This window comes from Habropoda laboriosa, unplaced genomic scaffold (assembly GCF_001263275.1).
Source record: "Habropoda laboriosa isolate 0110345459 unplaced genomic scaffold, ASM126327v1 scaffold36, whole genome shotgun sequence".
Lineage (NCBI taxonomy): Eukaryota > Metazoa > Arthropoda > Insecta > Hymenoptera > Apidae > Habropoda > Habropoda laboriosa.
The window spans coordinates 878,769-898,906 of record NW_017100155.1 but is presented as its reverse complement, the minus strand read 5'-3'; the positions used below and the strand labels follow the sequence as shown (position 1 = coordinate 898,906).

Below are 20,138 nucleotides of genomic sequence, written 5' to 3'. Positions count from 1 at the left end.
GAGCAAACCAAGCGATATATTTCGCGAGTACAGTTAATGACGTGTGACACGTACGAACGTTATGCACGCGGGAGAAGCAAAAGAAGCGAAGCGACACACGGAGAAGAAGAAGAAGAAGAAGAAGAAGAAGGTTGGAGAGGGGGGGAAAAAAAAAGGAGAAGTTACGATGGGGTTAACTTGTGGCTCGTCTCGCCGCGAACTTCGGTTCTACCTCGCGGTTTCTCTTCTTGTAAAGTCATCGTTAAAGGATTTCGCCGAGAGAGTTTCTTCTTTCTTTCCTCGCTTTACCGTTTCGTCGCAGCCATCGCCTTTCTCTGTCGATGTCAAATCTCCCCGTCTCTCCTTTTCTCGCGCGTTTTCTTACTCCCTTCCGCGCGGATACCTTTTTTTCCCTCGCACGCAGATTCCTTTTCGCTAGCGTACTTTTTCCCCCGCCGCCCCTCTTTTTCTTCATTTTCTGCCCGCCAATCTCTGCCCGCCGCCTCCTTTCTTTGCCCGTCCACCCGGGCTCGTTTTCAACCTCCTGCCCGCTCGCGAGCGTCCCGGCCCCGGAGGATATTTCACGTTCGTCCCGACTGTTTGCTTCCTTTTCCGTTGTCCCATTTCAGAACACGATCTATCAGCGGCGAACGGGAACAATATATTCCTTCCCTTTACGCCTCGCTGGCACGGTGCGAGACCCTTCTGATGTTTTCTTCTCTCCTTCTTTTTGTAGAGGAAGTTGAGTAAAGTGCGGATGAATTCTCTGTGGTGTTCATTTTTATGTTTCGAGCGTGTATATGCAATTATGTAAGTAGGCGTGTATATTTTGTAAGTTTGTGCTGGTCGGGTGATTTGCGTAGAACGTTGTGCGTACCAAATGATTTTGGAAAATTGATACAAATTAGTTAGCTGAATGGGAAAGTGAATTAGGAGTTTGTGATTTATTTGTGTGATAACATGGATCTTCGATTAAAGACGATACGATAGTTTTTATTAACACGTTCGTTACTTCCGTTTTGTTCAGATGTCTCGTATCACTTTCGCTTACATTCTCGATAGTTGTAGAATTCAGTGAATTTCCGTTGGTTTCGAAAGATTTCAGTAGATATTAGTAGAATACAGTAGATTTCCATAGAATTCAGCAAATTTCAGTAGATTTTAGTAGAATTCAGAAGACTTCCGTAGAATTTAGCAAATTTCAGTAGATATTAATAGAATATAGTAGGCTTTTGATCGAATTCAGCAAATTTCAGTAGATTTTGGTAGAATTCAGTAGATATTAGTAGAATACAGTAGATTTTCAAAGAATTCAGCAAAATTTAGTAGATTTTAGGAAAATTCAGCAGATATTAACAGAATACAGTAGATTTCCATAGAATTCAGTAAATTTCAGCAAATTTTAGTAGATTTTAGAAAAATTCAGCAGATATTAACAGAATACAGTATATTTCCATAGAATTCAGCAAAATTTAGTAGATTTTAGGAAAATTCAGCAGATATTAACAGAATACAGTAGATTTCCATAGAATTCAGTAAATTTCAGCAAATTTTAGTAGATTTTAGAAAAATTCAGCAGATATTAACAGAATACAGTAGATTTCCATAGAATTCAGTAAATTTCAGCAAATTTTAGTAGATTTTCGAAAAATTCAGCAGATAGTAGAATACAGTGGATTTTCAAAGAATTCAGCAAATTTTAGTAGATTTTAGAAAAATTCAGCAGATATTAGTAAAATACAGTAGATTTCCGTAGAATTCAGTAAATTTCAGTAGATTTTAGTAGATTTTGGTAGAATTCAGTAGATATTAGTAGAATTCTGTAGAATACAGTAGATTTTTCATAGAATTCAGCAAATTTTAGTAGCTATTAATAGACCTTAGTACAATTCAGCAAAATTTTAATAGAATTCGGTAGATTTCAATACGCTTCCAATTCAGTAAGTGTCCTAATATAATACTTATGAGAACGGAATTGCACGTGACGCTGATAGGAAACATATTAATTCAAAAATTCCACACATTTGCACGCCGCTTAAAAACTAGTCCAAAATTGCCAACATTTCAATTTCCAATTATTCATCAACGAATCCAGACGAATAACCGGAAAGAAAGCATTAATTTTCCCACCGCAACCTCTTCGTATCCCCATTTCTCTCTCCGCAACATCTCTCCTCCGTACAGCTTCAGCAATTCGCGTCCTCCATAGCAAACGACATTCTCGCTTAAAGCATCGCTCCTCTTGCTTACCTCGTCGCGCGATAAACTCTCTTTCTATTTCATTTTCTTGATATACACGATCCCCGAACGCTGTTTATTAACGCATGAATAATTCCCCGGCCGACTGGTGAATCCTTCGCCTCCTCTCCGAAGCCAGACCGAATCCCCGAGGGACTTTTCCCTCTTTTCGAATTCCCTTTCTTCCTCCGCTCCGCCTTATCTCTTTTTCCCCTCGGTCTGCTGATGCAAAGGATTACCCGCGAACATTCCTTTTAAGGTAATTCCCGAAGATTTATCATCGCTCCTCCGTTTCTCCCGTTTCTCTCCACGCGGATCCTCTCGTCGCTGTGTCACATCCGAGGCGCCGAATACGAAGAAGACGCGAAGCTCGTTTCTGTCCCTCGCGCAGGACTTCCGGAGGAAATTCGATATATCATCGCGGAATCGTTGCAATCTCGTTCGTTAAAACTTCAGTTCGTCAAGTTAGTCTTTTTCGCCCACGTCTCCTCCTTTTCAACTCGTCGCCTCGACAAACCCACTTTCTCTCGGTCATCTTCCTCCTCCGTCTTCCCTCTTTTCAAGTTCAACCTCGTCCTTTTCCTCCTTTTCTTCTCATTTTCTTCCCTCTTCCCGTCGTTGCCCGACACCCACGGTCCCTTTCATCCTCTTTTCTCTCTCGACGACCTCTCTCGCTTTCTTTCTTTTCGCCGCGTTTCACGATCGCCGGGCAGCGCGGCTTATTAGCGCGCCGCGTCGACTATAAATCTGCACGCGTTATTAAGGAATTGTCAATTCGCTTTTCGGCCGGCTTTCTCATTTTTCAAACACGAATAGAGACGTCTTTGCCGCGTTTCCGCCCGTTACTCGCTGGCGTTGGATCAACGCTGGAAGAATGAGATAGGAATATGTTTATACTTGCCGCTTAGCTCGATAGCTTACCGACTATTCGTGGTTGAATTTACTACGCCCGCGTTACCGCTTGAAGCGCCGGCTATTTTGGTGGAAACTTGACTTAGAGCGCCGCGATATTTACGAGTTTTGTAGAAACAGGCAGTTTTACGAAATCAAGTAAAATGACTCTTGTAAGACAGAAAGTTTCTAGTGAAAAATTTTGCGTAGTGCGTGTTACAGGCACAGCGACATATTTTTTCCTGCACAAACGTGTAAAAACGCATTTAGGCGGGCCCGGCGATTAATACAATAACATATATTAATTTTAGTGTATCTTTGCGTTTATATTCCAACGATATCCAGCACAGCACAATAAGTAATACGAAAATATAAAAAATGGAATATGAATACGAAGAGGGCCGATAGTATCCAGCGTTCGATTATCACTGCAAAGGGTTAAAGGGTTAAGGCACATATGGGCAACTCACGGCCCGCGGCTTCTTTTAGTTTGGCCCGCGATCCGTCCCCGCGAAGTCTTCAAATCCGGCCCTCCAGTTACCGATTAAACAGTATCGCGTTTCATTTTGTAATTTTATTTAATATACTAGCCTTTTTTATTCAAAGCCAAAATTGTATGAAACACATAATCACGTACAACATTACATCGGAGGTATTAATATACTGATACATAAAAGCACAGGCGAAAACCCATTTAGTTTGGCCCCTGACTCGCAGAGCGATAATTTGGCCCTAGAAGTAGGAAAGGTTGCCCGTGCCTGGGGCTTTCTGATTTTTAGAGCTTCTGCAAGACGAAAAAATCGATACTTCGTATTCAAAGTGCCGCCATTTTTTAAATTTTCAATATTTTCCTTTTATTCTACTACCGACCGTAGAGACATACGTACTAAATAAGAATCAACTGGATTTTCTTAATTCGTATAAGCAGAACGGCTCAAATCATGGCAACCATCAACGTACTTTTCTTTTTTCATGCCCGTGTTTCACGTGTTCCACAGCAGCCATACTTAATTATTTTTCAACAAAAAAATTTCTAATCATTCTTCAAGGACAAGTAAATACATAGGAATGAAGCTCGTGTTAATAACTGTTACCGAACTTCTATAATAAATTAGCAAACGAGGCCTAAAAACGGCTGTCACACTAGTGCTCCTTTAAGGAGACGCTAAGAATTCGAAAGGATCGACAGACGCATAGAAGAATCGCTACAGCCCCGACAGTTCTAAAAACTACAGTCTAAGTGCGTTGAAACTTGTACGACTTTCGTGTACGAAAGTTTAGATAGAATAGAATTATTGTTTGAAAATACTGAAGATCGGAATTTAAGTTAGGTTGAAATTCTCGAGGAACTGTACAGGCGATTCCGGCCTCTTCGTGCGCCGCATCCATTTACATCGCGCTTCCAGCGTTCCTGGTTACGCCAGCTTTTTGCGTTTCCGCGTAAGCTATGCAAAGTAAACGCCGCGCCGCGCCGCTCGCTCGCACGCGACGCCAAAGGAGATGCAGCCTCAAAGTATTTCGTAGATAGGTAACGAAGTTTTTGCGAAACGCCGTTTTCCCTCGATTTTCCTTCCCCGGCCATTTCCTGCCTTCCCTCTTTTATTCACGCGTATTTTCGTTCCATATAAGTTAACTTTGTTCCACCTTTTTACCTGCTTGCACTTTGTTTCACTCTCCTTTCATTCGTACAATTTCCCTCGTTCAACGATTCCTGTGTTTTCGGAGAAATTCTTGAACGCGAAGTTGCAGTTTCGTTGCATTTTGAAGTAAATTGTACGACGTGTGTGTTTTTGTTTCTGGTAGTGTGGAATCTCATGTTTTGAGAGAGGAGCAAATATTGGTGTGTGAAATTTTTATGGATTTTCGAGATTACACGTTCCAAATTTATTTTAAATACAATATAAGAAATGGTGTCGGTACAATAAATGTGAATTACTGGAGAAATTTTATGGTGCAAGTAATTATTTTTTACTTTTTTCCCCAAAAACTGTCTTATCTTAAACATCATCAAGACATATACAGTGACCGAAAAAAGTATTCATACACCCTATAAAATGGAATAACTTTTAAAATTGGGCCAAACGACTTGAGCTTTTTTGAGAAGTTAGAAAGATTAGTAAAAAATTTTTTGAAAACCTGCAATTATTTGGAATCGCGAAGAAAACAGCGAATGTCGTTTTTACAACATTTTTATCTGAGCTCGTAATGAAAATTTAGAAAATACGTTTTGTAGATCTATGTCAATTATACACACGCTGAAAATTTCATCGAAATCGGTGGATGGAGAAACAAGCGACAGGCATCGAAAGATGTAGGAATCTGCAGATTTATTACAGTTCTAGGCCGAAAGTCGTGAAATAGCTCGTAGCAACGTTAACCGATTTTGATAAAATTTTCAGCGTGTGTATAATTGACATAGGTCTACAAAACGTATTTTTTAAATTTTTATTACGAGTTCAGATAAAAAGGTTGTAAAAACGGCCTATTTTCTTCGCGATTCCGACTAATTGCAGTTTTTTCAAAAATTTTTTTACACTTCTCAAAAAGACTCAAGTCGTTTGGCCCAATTTCAAAGAAGTTATTCCATTTTATAGGGTGTATGAATACTTTTTTCGGTCACTGTGTATAAAATAATGAATACTGAAATAAATATTGAAATAAAAGAAGCAACAAGAAAATAAAAAGATTTCTTGGACTACCTAATGAATTCCATACTTCAAAGCAATAATTTCGTTATTCTGTAAAATGTGCACCATTTTCTTCTACAACTTCTCACCGTTTTTCCAGCCAATTGAAAATTCCATTTTGCCAAAAACTTTGCTTCTCTTCTATTTTCTTTCAGAGTGAAATTTTCATGTTTAAATTTTGCAAACCACTTGCGAGCAATTCTCCTTGACAGACTACCTTCTCTATAAATACTGCATACCTCATTTGCCGTTTCAGCAGCATTTTTATCTTTCTGGTTAAAACCATGAAACATTGAAAATGTTATTTTCTTCCATATTCAAAAGACTATAACTCCAAATAGCCCATTAGCAACTTTCTAAAAACAATAAATGTCGTTTGTAACTTCTCGACTCCGTTTTCATATATGCTTACATTTTTACCGATCTAATCTAATTTTTCAATCGCGTTCTAGTTGCATAAAACTTCACTTTTGGAAAGTCGCCAGTGTCAAGAATGGACTTCCAGAAGAAACACGCGAACTTCTGCGTGTATGCTGCTAAATCTAATTTTCCAGTCACGTTTTAGTTGCAACTTGTAGGAGGTGGTCTAATGAACTTTACTCAAATCAGGATGTCGTGCAAAGTAGTTTATTCGGACTCTTCGGCGTCCGTCTATTACCGAAGCTAAGAACCGACTCCCCGAACGGCAAGGATATCGCTGGGCCGAACCGATGGGTACTCGGGTCTGGTCTTTGTCGCTCGCCAAGAGGCGCAGGCCAAGCCATAAACCGTCCCAAAATGCCTACAAACTCTACGATGCAACTAAAATAAAAAAAAATTCATTCGTTTTTGGAAAATCGCCGATGAGTCATTCTGACCCGAACTTCGCATATTTTCGTCGATTTTTCGAGAATCGACGAGAAAGTTTCCAGTGTGAACCCAACGCTTCTCCACCATCTCGATCTCTTTTTCTTCGCAAACACTCTCTAATCTATACGTCTGGTGGACACTCACGCTTCCTCGTTCACGAACTTCAGGTCTCGTTCCTGCAGTTCGTTCGCGCGTGCAAGCAACGCTCGCCAAAGCGAGCTATAACGCGACAGAAGACGCGCACACGCACGGACGAGCGCAGAAACGAACAATTTCGACGCACACGGAATTCTCAAGCGCTACCGGCAACACTCTGGAATTCCCTGGAATTTCGAGGCTCGCGATCGACCACGGATCGTCGTCTCGCATGCGGGCGTGACGTCGAGCGAAAATTGTCCGCATTATCGACGCTCGTGCTAAATTTCACGGCAAACGACACGTTCCCGCCGGAAATCGATCATCGCTCTCTCTCTCTCTCCTGCCGCTCGCTCGCCGAGTGAAAAACGCGGCTACGCCGGATACGTGCCTCGAAACGATCCAGAGTGAGAAATTAAGGAGGGACTGTCAGCGATTTGTCGTACCTTTTCTTTTCGAGAATGGTCCAATCCTGATTTCCTTCTTTTTTTCTTTAGATTTCGCTTGGGGGAAGTTTGCATTTGTAATGGTGGAGAATGCATTTTGAAGAATTGTGCAGGTTTAGAAACTTTTTTAGGGATTCAGAAAGGACTAACGTGTATTTGTCGTATTTTTCTTCTTTTTTTCTTTAGATTTCGCTTGGGGAAAGTTTGCATTTGTAATGGTGGAAAATGCATTTTGAAGAATTGTGCGGTATTAGAAACTTTTTTAGGGATTCAGAAAGGACTAGCGTGTATTTGTCGCATTTTTCTTCTTTTCTTTTTTAGATTTCGCTTGGGAAAAGTGTGAATTTGTAATGGCGGAGAATGCATTTTGAAGAATTGTGCGGTTTTAGAAACTTTTTTAGGGATTCAGAAAGGACTAGCGTGTATTTGTCGTATTTTTCTTCTTTTCTTTTTTAGATTTCGCTTGGGAAAAGTGTGAATTTGTAATGGCGGAGAATGCATTTTGAAGAATTGTGCGGTTTTAGAAACTTTTTTAGGGATTCAGAAAGGACTAGCGTGTATTTGTCGCATTTTTCTTCTTTTTTTCTTTAGATTTTGCTTGGGGAAAGTTTGCATTTGTAATGGTGGAAAATGCATTTTGAAGAATTGTGCGGGTTTAGAAATTGTTTTATTGATTCAGAAAGGACTAGCGTGTATTTGTCGTATTTTTCTTCTTTTTTTCTTTAGATTTTGCTTGGGGAAAGTTTGCATTTGTAATGGCGGAGCATGCATTTTGAAGAATTGTGCGGTTTTAGAAATTTTTTTAGGGATACGGAAAGGAATACTGTGTATTTGTTGTATTTTCGTGTAAATTGTATTATTGTAATAGTTTTTCGTGATTGTCATTGTGCAGGTCTTAATATTATTTTTAGATTGGTGTTTTCGGTTTGATTATATTCTATTTTGGATTTTGGATTTAGTTGACATTTAAGTTGGATTATGATAAATTATAGCTTCACATCTAGTAGTTTATTAGATTCTACTATTTTTTTATAATTGTTCCAATTGTTCTAGAATAGATTAAATGTCAATAATTTATTTAAATTTCTAAATCATTCGAACGAGTCAAATTTTTCCCGCAAATTTTAACAAAAATCATGCCAAAACTGCAAAGGCTTTGCCAATCTTTTAATCGGCGAAATTACCTTTTCTGTTTTATGTAAATTCATTAATTGTTCATCTATTTCTAAATCTATCTTTAACCCACTTAGATTCTTCTAAGAAATAGGTCTGTGTTTGTATTTTTATTGAGAAAAGTTTGAAACATTTGACTTAACGAACAATTGTACAGTGTAGTAGAGACTCTGACAAGTATCTCTTAATTTTTTCAAATTTTTTGGAAGCTTAGAATAGTAAAAAAATTAGACTCGAACGTAAACGACCCAATTTGCCTATGAAATATGAAAAATAGTTTATTTGCCTAAGTAAAATTAAAAATCACAATTACATCTGCTACATAAATATCTCTTAATTTCTTCAAATTTTTTTAAAACTTAGAACAGTGAAAATTTAGATTTGATCATAAACGACCCAATTTGCCCATAAAGAATAAAAACATACAATCGTATCTGCTACGTAAGTATCCCTCAATTTCTTCAAATTTCTCGAAACCCCACAACGGTAAAAAGATTAGACTCGAACATAACCGACCCACTTTGCCCATAAAGTACAAAGAAGTATATTTGCCCAAGTACAATTAAAAATTACAACTTGCTACATCCACTCTTCCTCGCTCAACAAAAAAAACCGTGCTGAATTAGCAGGTTAAAATGTCAGCCAAAACCCTTCCAGCGCGAAAACGGGAGAATTCAGTTGCAGAATAGATACGCGATCGTTCATCCCGCTTAATCGTTTGGAGAGTCTCCGCGATTATCCCAGGGAACGCAGCCGAGGTAAGCACCTTGCCGCAGCCTATGTCTGGGTGTCGCGTATCCCATATTCCGCGCGTCGTGGTCTCGGCGTGACGCGTCTTTTTGCATTTGCACGCGGCCATACGAGCACGTGCAGGCAAAAGTGGAGGATCGGCCGAGGCGACAGCGCCTTATCCCTCCCGTCTGTACGACCGCGGCACCCCTCGAGCCTCGGTTTTATGTCTCGCGGTCCAGTCGCACTGTCTGCATCTCGTATCCTGTTATATCGTGCTGGGGATTTCTGCCGCGCTTTAAGGAGCCTCCACAATGGCCTGGATTTTCACGAACCACCATCTTCGACGCTACCTTTTGCACTCTGCGTAAGTACTGTGCGTTGCTGAGAAGATGACGAGCGAGACGGGACAGGGAGAGTGATGCTGAACGATCTGATTAGATGTGACCGTTTCGGTTGATAATAGAAATACGTGTGATTGGACTTTACGAGTGTGTCGAATATGCAGTTGCGGTTATTAATTTCTAATTTTTGGCCACTTTTAGAAAAGTATAAGTTCTTTGAAATTGAATCAAATGACTTGAGTTTTTTTTTTTTTGAGACGTTAGAAGGATTGTTAGTATGTTTCGAATTTTCAGTTGTGAACAGTGACCTTTACAATTTTCTTCGCGATTTTCGCAAATTACAATTTTTTCCAAATTTTTCGTACACGTTATTTAGTAAACTAATCCTTCTAACTTGTTAAAAAAACTCAAGTCGTTTGGATCAATTTCGAAAAAGTTGTACTGTTCTAAATGTGGCCGGAAATTAATGACCGCAACTGTATGTCCACAACCAATGAGAGACGTACTTCCTTTCGCTCGTTATCTTCTCAGTGACGCAAAGTAAAGCTCGGGAGTTTGATTCTGGAAGAAATGCGGGTCTGATTGGGTCATATGCTCATAAGCCCACCTTTTCTAACACAAATATAGAAATAGAGCAGGCTTATTGTCATTATTGACGCGATAACATCGATAAATTGGATTATGTCAAATTGTGAAACGGGAGAGCCAGACAATCAGAGCGAAATGCCCTTTATTGCGCCTGTGCTGCCCCGCGGGCAAACGCTTGAGCACCGCACAGCACTATGCAGAGATGAGAAGTTGGCTCACGTAAGGATTGGGTAATATTTCTATAAACCCATCTTCTCTAACACAATTATAGAAATAGAGCACGCTTATTGTCATTATTGACGCGATAACATCGATAAATTGGATTATATCAAATTGCGAAACGGGAGAGCCAGGCGATGGGAGAGAAATGCCCTTTCTTGCCCCTGTGCAGCCCCGCGGGCAAACTCCTGAGCACGGTACTTACGTTTCTACGAATAGGTGTCACGTGATTTTTTGTTACATAGAAGAGAAAAATGTAAGGTAAAATGCAGACGTTTTCACGAGTCCCTTTATGAATGGAGACACTCGTTGAACAAATGGGAAGGAGATGGCAAAAATTTTTGCCGATTTTCGCCGGAAGCGAAAAATATTTTAATGAAAATCCAAGAAAATTCTATAACGACTACACAATGGTCTTACTAAAAACAATAGGAAAAAGTTGTAGAACGAGAAGGCGCTTACGTTTTTTTAATCAAATTTAAAGGTTTATTGGAAATATTGATTTGAATTGTAAAATTCGACACGAATTTATGGGATGACCTAATAAATACAATCAAGTTTTACGTAGCACAGTTTAAAAGTTGGTTGCATTCTCTTAGAACTTTTTGTCCATTAGGTCATCCTTAAAATTTTTGCAGTTTCAAGCCGTTCTAACCGAAATTAAACACTTTTGTTGCAAATAATTTCCACAATTTTCGATGCACTTTTGCCAACGTGTCACAAGAGCATTAACCCTTTCGCTGTTCACTAAAATAAGGAAATATAAAAGTGTTTCATTTCTTTATGACTCAATTTAGTCACATTTGTTAATAAAAACAATACTTTTAATAGTTTCTAATAATTTCTGAAAAAAGTATATTTGCATGTTATCTGCAAAAATATTTTAACAATTACTGCTTGCACCACATCGAATTTACACTTGAGTATCGATTAAACAGCGAAAGGGTTAATTCTGAATACACAAAAATTCTAAACTTGCTACACTCACTTTTGAAAATAAAATAAAATAGAGAAATATTCGTATATTATTTCACCGATAAATAATAAATACTCTATCTAGCCGGATAGAATAATTAAAAAGAAAATGACTATTCCACTGTTTGAAACGTGAGACGCAATCAAATACCACAGATTGAATGTATAATGCAACGGTACGATGGTTAATAGTACTTTATTGAATATACGTTACGTGTCCAGAGATATATTACTACCTCCGTGCTATTTTCTGTAACTGATTAACTGCTTTTTATCGGCTCTAATGCTCGAATGACGGAAGTAGCTCTGGTTATAATAATTATGCCGGTGCAAGAAAGTAAGTTAGAGAGGATTGAAGAAGCGTGCTCAAGGGAAAACACGAATGTCTCTTTGCGTCATTATTGATTTTAATGAAATGTTTATACCTGGGTAAAAACGAGATTAATAATAGTAGATACAAACGTAAGATGGGAATCTAATTCAGTTTGACGTTACCGATGGTAGAATTGAAAAGTTGGCTAATGGTTTTTAGAACCGTTTTCGTAATGGCTTTTCAACGTTGCTTCTGACAAAATGAAACGAAACAAAATAGACAATTATGAAATATAAAATCGCCATAAAATAGAAAATAAGATTTCAAATTTCTATTCTCTAAAGAATCACAAATTTTGGGAAAGATTCTGTAATTGACACACTCAATCGAAGAATTGCAACAGTGCTTCTAACAAAATGAAGTAAATATTAGAAAATATAAAATCATCACAAAATAGAAAATAAGATTTCAAATTTCTGTTCTCTAAAGAATCACAAATTTTGGGAAAGATTCTGTAATTGACACACTCAATCGAAGAATTGCAACAGTGCTTCTAACAAAATGAAGTAAATATTAGAAAATATAAAATCATCACGAAATAAAAAATAGATTTCAAATTTCTGTTCTCTAAAGAATCACAAATTTTGGGAAAGATTCTGTAATTGACACACTCAATCGAAGAATTGCAACAGTGCTTCTAACAAAATGAAGTAAATATTAGAAAATATAAAATCATCACGAAATAAAAAATAGATTTCAAATTTCTGTTCTCTAAAGAATCACAAATTTTGGGAAAGATTCTGTAATTGACATGCTATCAATCGAACGAATTGCAACACTGCTCATAACAAAATGAAATAAAACAAAACATACAATTATGAAATATAAAATTACCACAAAATGAAAAATAAGGTTTTAAATTCGTACTTTTTAAAAAGTCACAAATTTTAAGAAAAATGCTGTGATTAACATACTACCAACCAAACTAATTGCAGCATCGCTTATAAAAAATGAAATATAAAATCACCACAAAACAAAAAATAAGATTCTGAACTTCTATTTTCCAAAAAGTCACAAATTTTGTAATTAACTGTAAAAATACTGTAATTAACATACAACCAACCAAACTAATTTCAACTTTGCTTCTAACAAAATGAAATAAAATAAAATAGACAATTACAAAATCACTACAAAATAAAGAATAAAATTCTAAATTTTTATTCTCTAAAAAAGTCACAAATTTTAGGAAAAATGCTGCGATTAAAACCTCACCAACCGAACGAATTGCAATTGAACGATTACCTAAAATTGCTAAAGAAACTTTCCAGAAAAATTGGTAAAGAACTTTCCATTAGAAAAATTAGCAACTCAGAATCGAACAAGGATCATTACACCCAACAATTACACCATCTCCAACATATATACATCTCCAACAAAGTCCATCGCAAACAAACAAAGAAATTTATCAATTTACACGACCAGCTAACAATGCTTCGCCAATAACACGCCAGGAAGTTCCACATCTCCCCAATCTCTCCCCCGAAATTCCAATCGCTTCACCGCTTCACCTATCCCGAACACAAACATCCACCAGAAACATCAAAATAAATCACACGCTTCTCCCGAAAAACAACTTTCCGTAGAACATCCACCCGTTTCGTCCCTTTCTCCGCTTTTATTTAAGCAGAAACTCCCGCGGGGAACTCAATTGCCTGCACACACATCGCAAGCTCCACCGAGTCAGGATACTACTTTGCCAACTTTCGCGTCATCGATTTCCATATTGCGCCGGCAATTACCAGAGATTGCACCGGCGAATATCGAGACGTGACCGTATGGACCGATGTAACAGTGTATATACGTAGAGACGTTTCCGAAAACTCCGCGGAGAAGTTTAGAAACGGTACTGCAACGTGGACGAAACGTCTCGTCGACGGGAGAGCCCCTGGAACTCGATGGAAAAGGAAGTTACGACGTTCTCTGGGTACTGTGGGCGGACATTAGTAACGACAGGCAGCAAGCACGACTCGCGTTATAACGTTTCTGCGCTACCGCGACGAAGAAAAGCCACGTAACGCGATTTTGTGGGCTCAAACGATCGTAAACCGACGCGGAGATATTATCAATTAGAAGCGAAGGCCGGTGTGTGTGAACGGAAGAGTGGGCAAGACGGATCTTTGGATTAGAATTGAGAATCTGAATTGGGCGTGACGGAAGTGAAACTGATTTTCTCGCTGTTTCCCCGAGGGAGAATGAAAATGATGGGATTGTTGTGTTTGAAAATGGAATTTGTTGAAGTGGGATTGAAAAATTGGTGGAATTCGTGGTCGTGGTAACATGGGTGATAGATAAGAAGTGTGAAATATTGGGTCTTTTGATTTGGAATTGATTTGGACGACGTTGTTCTTTATGTTAACCCTTTGAAATGTGGTTTGATGTGGTCATTTCTGAAGTAAACGTCAATGTGATTAGTTTACGAAGGTCGTTTTGAATTTTAATAAAGTGATTTTTGAAAATTTGAAAGAGAAATTATTGTAATTAAATAATATTAATTACTTTAAATTTTTAATTTTATTGAGAAGTTAGATTTTATTAAATCTTGTATTGTTACATTTTACCAAGAAGAATAAAATTTCAGTTTTCTTAATATTACTATACATCTTCTAATATCGCTAATTTTTAATACTACAGTAATCAGGGATGAAGAAATCAAATCAAAAGGATTCTGATATTAAAAACAGAAGTTAAAGAAATGATACAAAAAATTATATTACGGTTTTATTTCAGTAAGCAACTTTATTTAACCAGCTTCCAATAAAAAAGTAAAGGATTTAACTTGTTGGATGATTGGAAAAGTTCGTGCCCGATTTTCAGAGGTGGCGAGAACCTTATCGCACTTCAGTACAAACGTTTGTTTTAGCGTTGTTACATTCCTATCGAAAGATGCACCGCATGTGTTTTATTTTTAAATAATTATTCATTTCGTTACGTTTTATTTTCAAATGAAATGTGCCTTTGCACACACCTCTGGTGTTTTATTTTCAAATCGGGCACGAACTTTTGCAATCATCTGATACACTACCGGCCGAAAGTTTGGAATCACCGAGCATTGCAATTTACAGAAAAATTTGCAGAAAAAAGTCAGCGACTTTGAGAATTTTTTATCGTTCGAATCAATTGATACGAGATAAATTGATAATTGTAGAATTGAGAGAAACTTCAAATCTATAAAAAATTAACAGCAGATTTAATATTGATGAAAAGTGGGAGGTGATTCGAAACTTTTGTCCGGTACTGTATATTACCCATATTTAAGGAAATATATTTCTTTCGAAAAAGTTACATGTTTGAATAAAAAAAAAGAATGTAGATATAATTATGAAAAAATGTGTCACATCTTCGAATAAAGAAAAAAAAAATGTATTATAAATAGGGAAATACATGTAATTTCTCACTTTTTTATTAGCTAATATATCAAACGCAATTTCAGCCAGTCTCGTCAATTAAAAAAAAAAAAAAAAAAATTAACGAACGAGTGATATTTCACGCTGATGTAATAATTTACTTCTGTTCTCTCGTCCTCGCGGCAAGGAAGTTTGCTGAAAAGGGAACGTAAAGAAAGAAAGTGGAGAAGAATGACCTACCGAAACGCCTACCGTTCAGATTCAACAATGCTCTCTATAATTTTCATTTTCGGTAGATAATTGCCGGTCAGCGGTTAATTGCTATGCTCCGGCGAGAAACTCGTTGCCTAAGGCTGAACACACGTTAATCTATAAGTCAAGAATCCGAACCTACTTGTTAGAAGGGAACTCGTCTGCTACACAGATACAACGAAACAACTATCAGACATTTCGCCAACTTTGTACAGTTTAAGCAATTTCGACCTCTCAACATGAACGAACGCACCGACCAATAGCTGCCCGCTTGTCAATTTTGCGGGAAAGCTTTTCCAATTGTTACTTGTTGAAAATTCGTAGAATTATTCGAGTAGTCGAAATTTTTATCTATGTGGTACTATGTGTAATTATGCAAACGAGGATCTTAATAAATTCCTTGAAATGTTATTCGATGTTTTGTTATCAGAAAATGGAAATTATAAGAGGGAAAATAAATTTGAAATTTGTGGCATCACTGTTAATTTAGGAATGCAATATTTCACTTGTTATTCTTTCACTCGGTAATTTTGCAAAACAGTTTTTTCACTTGTCAAAAATTCCTAAAATTATTCGAATAATCAAAATTTGGATGTACACGACACCACGTTTAATTATGCAAACGACGATGTACACTACCGGCCAAAAATTTGGAATCACCGTCCACTTTTCATCAATATTAAATCTGCTGCTAATTTTTTATAGATTTGAAGTTTATCTCAATTCTACATTTATCAATTTATCTCGTATCAATTGATTCGAACGATAAAAAATTCTCAAAGTCGCTGACTTTTTTCTGGAAATTTTTCTGTAAATTGCAATGCTCGGTGATTCCAAACTTTTGGCCGGTAGTGTATCTTCATCATCTTATCTTCATAACTTCCGTAAGATGGTAATTTTATTTTCGACCAAAAAAAGCGAATATGTCATTCGATGTTTTGTTATAAAAAAAAAAAACCACTGAATAAACAAGTCACTGTTAATTAGTCTTCATATTCAGTCTCAAACTCTTATCGATAAAAACACTATAAATTCCATTCCATTCAAACAGCAGTCTTCAATACTAAAAACAGCTCTGAATAAAAACAATCATCAAAATCTTCCCACGGTATCAATATTTCAACTAATCACACTAAAAACAAGTATATTACCCGAAAAACCGCGAAAAAAGAAGAATTCGTCATTTATGTGCCAACGAAAAATTCCCACGCCAGGAGATCGTCTCTATTTCTCACCGAACCGCTGAACGTCCTATCACAGACTTGCACAGATCATTTTTCCAACTGTCGCCGCGCTTCTCTCGTTAATCGTGCCCAGAAATAAAAGACAAAAGAAAAGAAACGCGTGAAAACAACCACGAGGCAGAATTGTAAAGGCGGTACACGAGCAGTATGGCGACCCTAAGAGTCCCATAAATTTTCACAGCTCGCGTTTTAACGTCCCCGTAGTGTCGCGATATTGTGAAACTAAATACGACGGTATCCTTAATGTCCGCCACTTCACCGCGAGACCAGGTAGAATCGAAGGCGATAAAACGCCGTAGGAACGCGTCCAATCATCCCGACTTTTCTCATTGGAACTCGACCTATTGCGAAAAACAGATCGTGGAGTATTCAACCGGATATAAAATTAAAACACGATCCTCCTCTTCTTACTTGAACCAACGGTTCGCTTTATCCCCCAAGTTCGCCCTGTTATAGCCACGGATAAAAAGGGTTCCACTTTCCCGCGGAAAGCAAATACGTAATAAGTGCGTACGTGGTTGAAAGTGAGGTGAGTGGAAAGCGGGTGGAAGTATGCGCATCTCATTATCGGCATTATTTATACGTTCCTCGGTAGAGCTTAGACCCCGATATCCCGCGGTTCGTTCATTGTGCAATGGAGTCGAAGCTGCAACCACCACGACGGGACCTCGACAAGCGTCCATCGATTGCTCATACTCGAGATAAAAGATGAACGCATTTGCATATAGATTGAGTTCGTCCGTTTCCAGAGACGTCGTTCTTTTTTTTTCATTTCTTTCTCTTTCTCTCTCCTTTCCACGGTGCGCGCGGATGATGCCGGGGCTCTACTACTGAATCAGCTGAACGGGACCGATCATCGACTTCTCTCGCTCTACCGCGAAATCTTCAATAATGGACAGTTAGCTGGATGCGTCTGACCGATTGGATTTCTATGTTTTGGGGGAGGGGGGGGATTTGAGGAAATTTTTTTGGGGCAAATTGTTATTTTCGATTTTTTTTTTATTTTTGCCTCTGAGGGTAAGTTTGTTAGTCGATGGAGATTTGGAGAGGATATACGGGGTGTCGAAAGAGAAGGGGATGGGAGAAAAGAAAGATGGGATCAAGCAAATTTTTGTTTTCACTGTGTTAAGAATTTTTTGGGAGAAAATTTTGTTTTCGACTTTTTTCATTTCCCTCGAAGGGTAAGTTCGTTGACGGGGATTTGGAGGATTTGGAGAGGACATACAGGGTGTCGAGAGAGAAGGAAGACAGGACCGTTCGAATTTCTATATTTTAACTGTAATAGGAAGAATTTTTTGGGGCAAAATGTTATATTCGATTTTTCTTATTTACTTCTATGGGTAAATTTGTTAATCGATAGAGATTTGGCGAATCTGGGAATGATATACAGGGCGTCTTCGAAGGAGAGGGGAGAAAAGAAAGATAGGACCAATCGAACTTCTGTATTTTGACTGTATTAAGAAGAATGTTTTGGGGGATAATTTTGTTTTCGATTTTTCTTAATTATCTCTACGGGTAAGTTTGTTGATCGATAGAGATTTGGAGGATTTGGAGAGGATATGCAGGGTGTCTTCGACAGAAAGGAAGGGGAGAAAAGGAAGATAAAGAAGGCGAAGCGATGTGAAGAAAAGAATGAAGGAAGAGGAATGGATGAGAGGGAGGCATAGTAAATAGAGGGAGGAAAAGAGAATGTAAACCCGAAATAGATACAATAAAATTATTACACACACACACACACAGAGTGTCTTCCAATTGGTAGTAGAATCCAAGGAAGTGAATTTACAGAAAGAAATAAGTCGGAAATGCAGAGTACCATTCTTTGAATTCATCCTAGAATTCGCCTCATAGATTAACCCTTTCGCTGTACACTAAAATAACAAAAAGCGGTCAAAAAATGTTCGATTTTTTTTATAATTAGTATTGCTTCTATTTATGATAAAAATACGAGAAAAACATGTTTTTCACCTGTGTTTCACTGTTATTCCTAAAGATATTCTAATAATTAGTCCTAGTATGGTAAATTTTGAAGCACGGTATGCACAGTCCAACGTTGCATTCTCCACAATAATTGTTAAAGCGTGTCCTGTAGCCGGATTTATGGCAGCGAGTCAAGTGGTCGCCGTCGCAGGCAAATATCGCTTTCTCAAAACACCACAAGTGTTTATTCCCTAGGACCAGACCCTGCCATGAATCCTGGAGTCTCCGAACGGAAAATAGAAAAGTGGCCCACGACTTTTGCCAACGTCGATGGGCCACTTGACCTTAACAAAGCCTAGAAAAGCGGAGATTCCACATGATTCCCACGCATCCGTCCACCGAACACTTTCTCCCTAAGATAACGCGCTAAGGGCGAAATGGAGGGAGCAAGAGAAACACCTCTCACTTCGCAGTAGAATTTATATCTTGAATTAGTTGTAGAAAATAGAACATAAAATAAAAACTTAGTGTTTCAATCAAGAAACTGGTCCTTCGAAGCCTTAGAACATTAGTCGGCACACACGTGTAAAAACCGGCAAAGCTTGAACGATCGAAAGATCAACCGCAAGCCCTAACAGTAATACCGTGTATCTTTCCTTCGTTTTCTTTTCTTTTCTCTTTATTTTTGGATTTCTTTTCTGTTTCCAACGAAACGAATTAAGCGATAAGACGCGACGGATAGGTTAAACAAAGCGGATCCCGCTCTGCCCGTACGTCGTACGGACTAAACAGCGAAAGGGTTAACCCTATAGAAGTTTGATGATATTTGTGGATGTTGTGCGAGAAGAAGAAGAAAAGTAACGAAGAACGTACATTTGAAATAGATAATTATTAGATTTACTATTTTCAACAGAGACAAGAATTGTACAAAGGAAATTAGTAAGAAAATATTTGTATTATTATTAAATAATTAATTTTAACAGAAACACAAAAAGGCAGATTCTACAGATTACATAGAAATGTGGGGAATGGTACTGATAATTAAAAAGATCCTATACCAACACAGACCAGAAAATAATAACATCAAATTGAATAAGAAACCACGATTACCGTCTCACTCAAATTACACAACTTCCATATTCTGCGGCAAATTCGATAATCACATAAACGCATTTTCACGTGCATTAAAAACGACGAGATGCTACGGATAATCGTGCGATTACCCTGTACAGTTCTACCGTCGGGACAAGATATTTAAGGAAACTGGTTTTCCACGCGGGTACAATTATTAAAAGTACAACGGTAGGGTAGATCCCTTTTAAAATGTTTCCATAAGACGGGTACGAGGGATTTCGTATAAAAATTGAAAGACCCCACCTCTCTCCCTGAAGATTATCATAATTCCAAATGCACAATTTTAAGATTTCCATACGAGAGCAATACTTTGCATTGAAATACCTAATAACAAAATTGCCTCTGGTTTCCACGAGGACGTTCCCCCGCGAAAGCAATCAAACGAGTCAACGAGCTTTGTCTCTTATACCTTTCTATGGAATCACACGCGTAATACGAAAATATTCACAATGAGAATGATTCATTCGGTATAATGTTATATTCGGGAAGCAAAGTAGTACGAACTTAAGTTGAAAAAATAATTATTGCAAGTTGGAATTTCAATTTCTTCCATTTTCCGTTAGATACATATTGAACATAATTTTCTGTAATGACAGAGTATAACAATAAAAGAAATTTTCA

At 37.8% G+C, this 20,138-nt stretch overlaps 1 protein-coding gene across 1 annotated transcript in view; it reads right to left on the bottom strand.

Moving 5' to 3' along the window:
- The window catches only part of LOC108576215 (band 4.1-like protein 4), a 132,810-nt gene that overhangs the window by 37,665 nt on the left and 75,007 nt on the right, over positions 1–20,138 (bottom strand). The gene's annotated exons all lie outside the window — the stretch shown is intronic.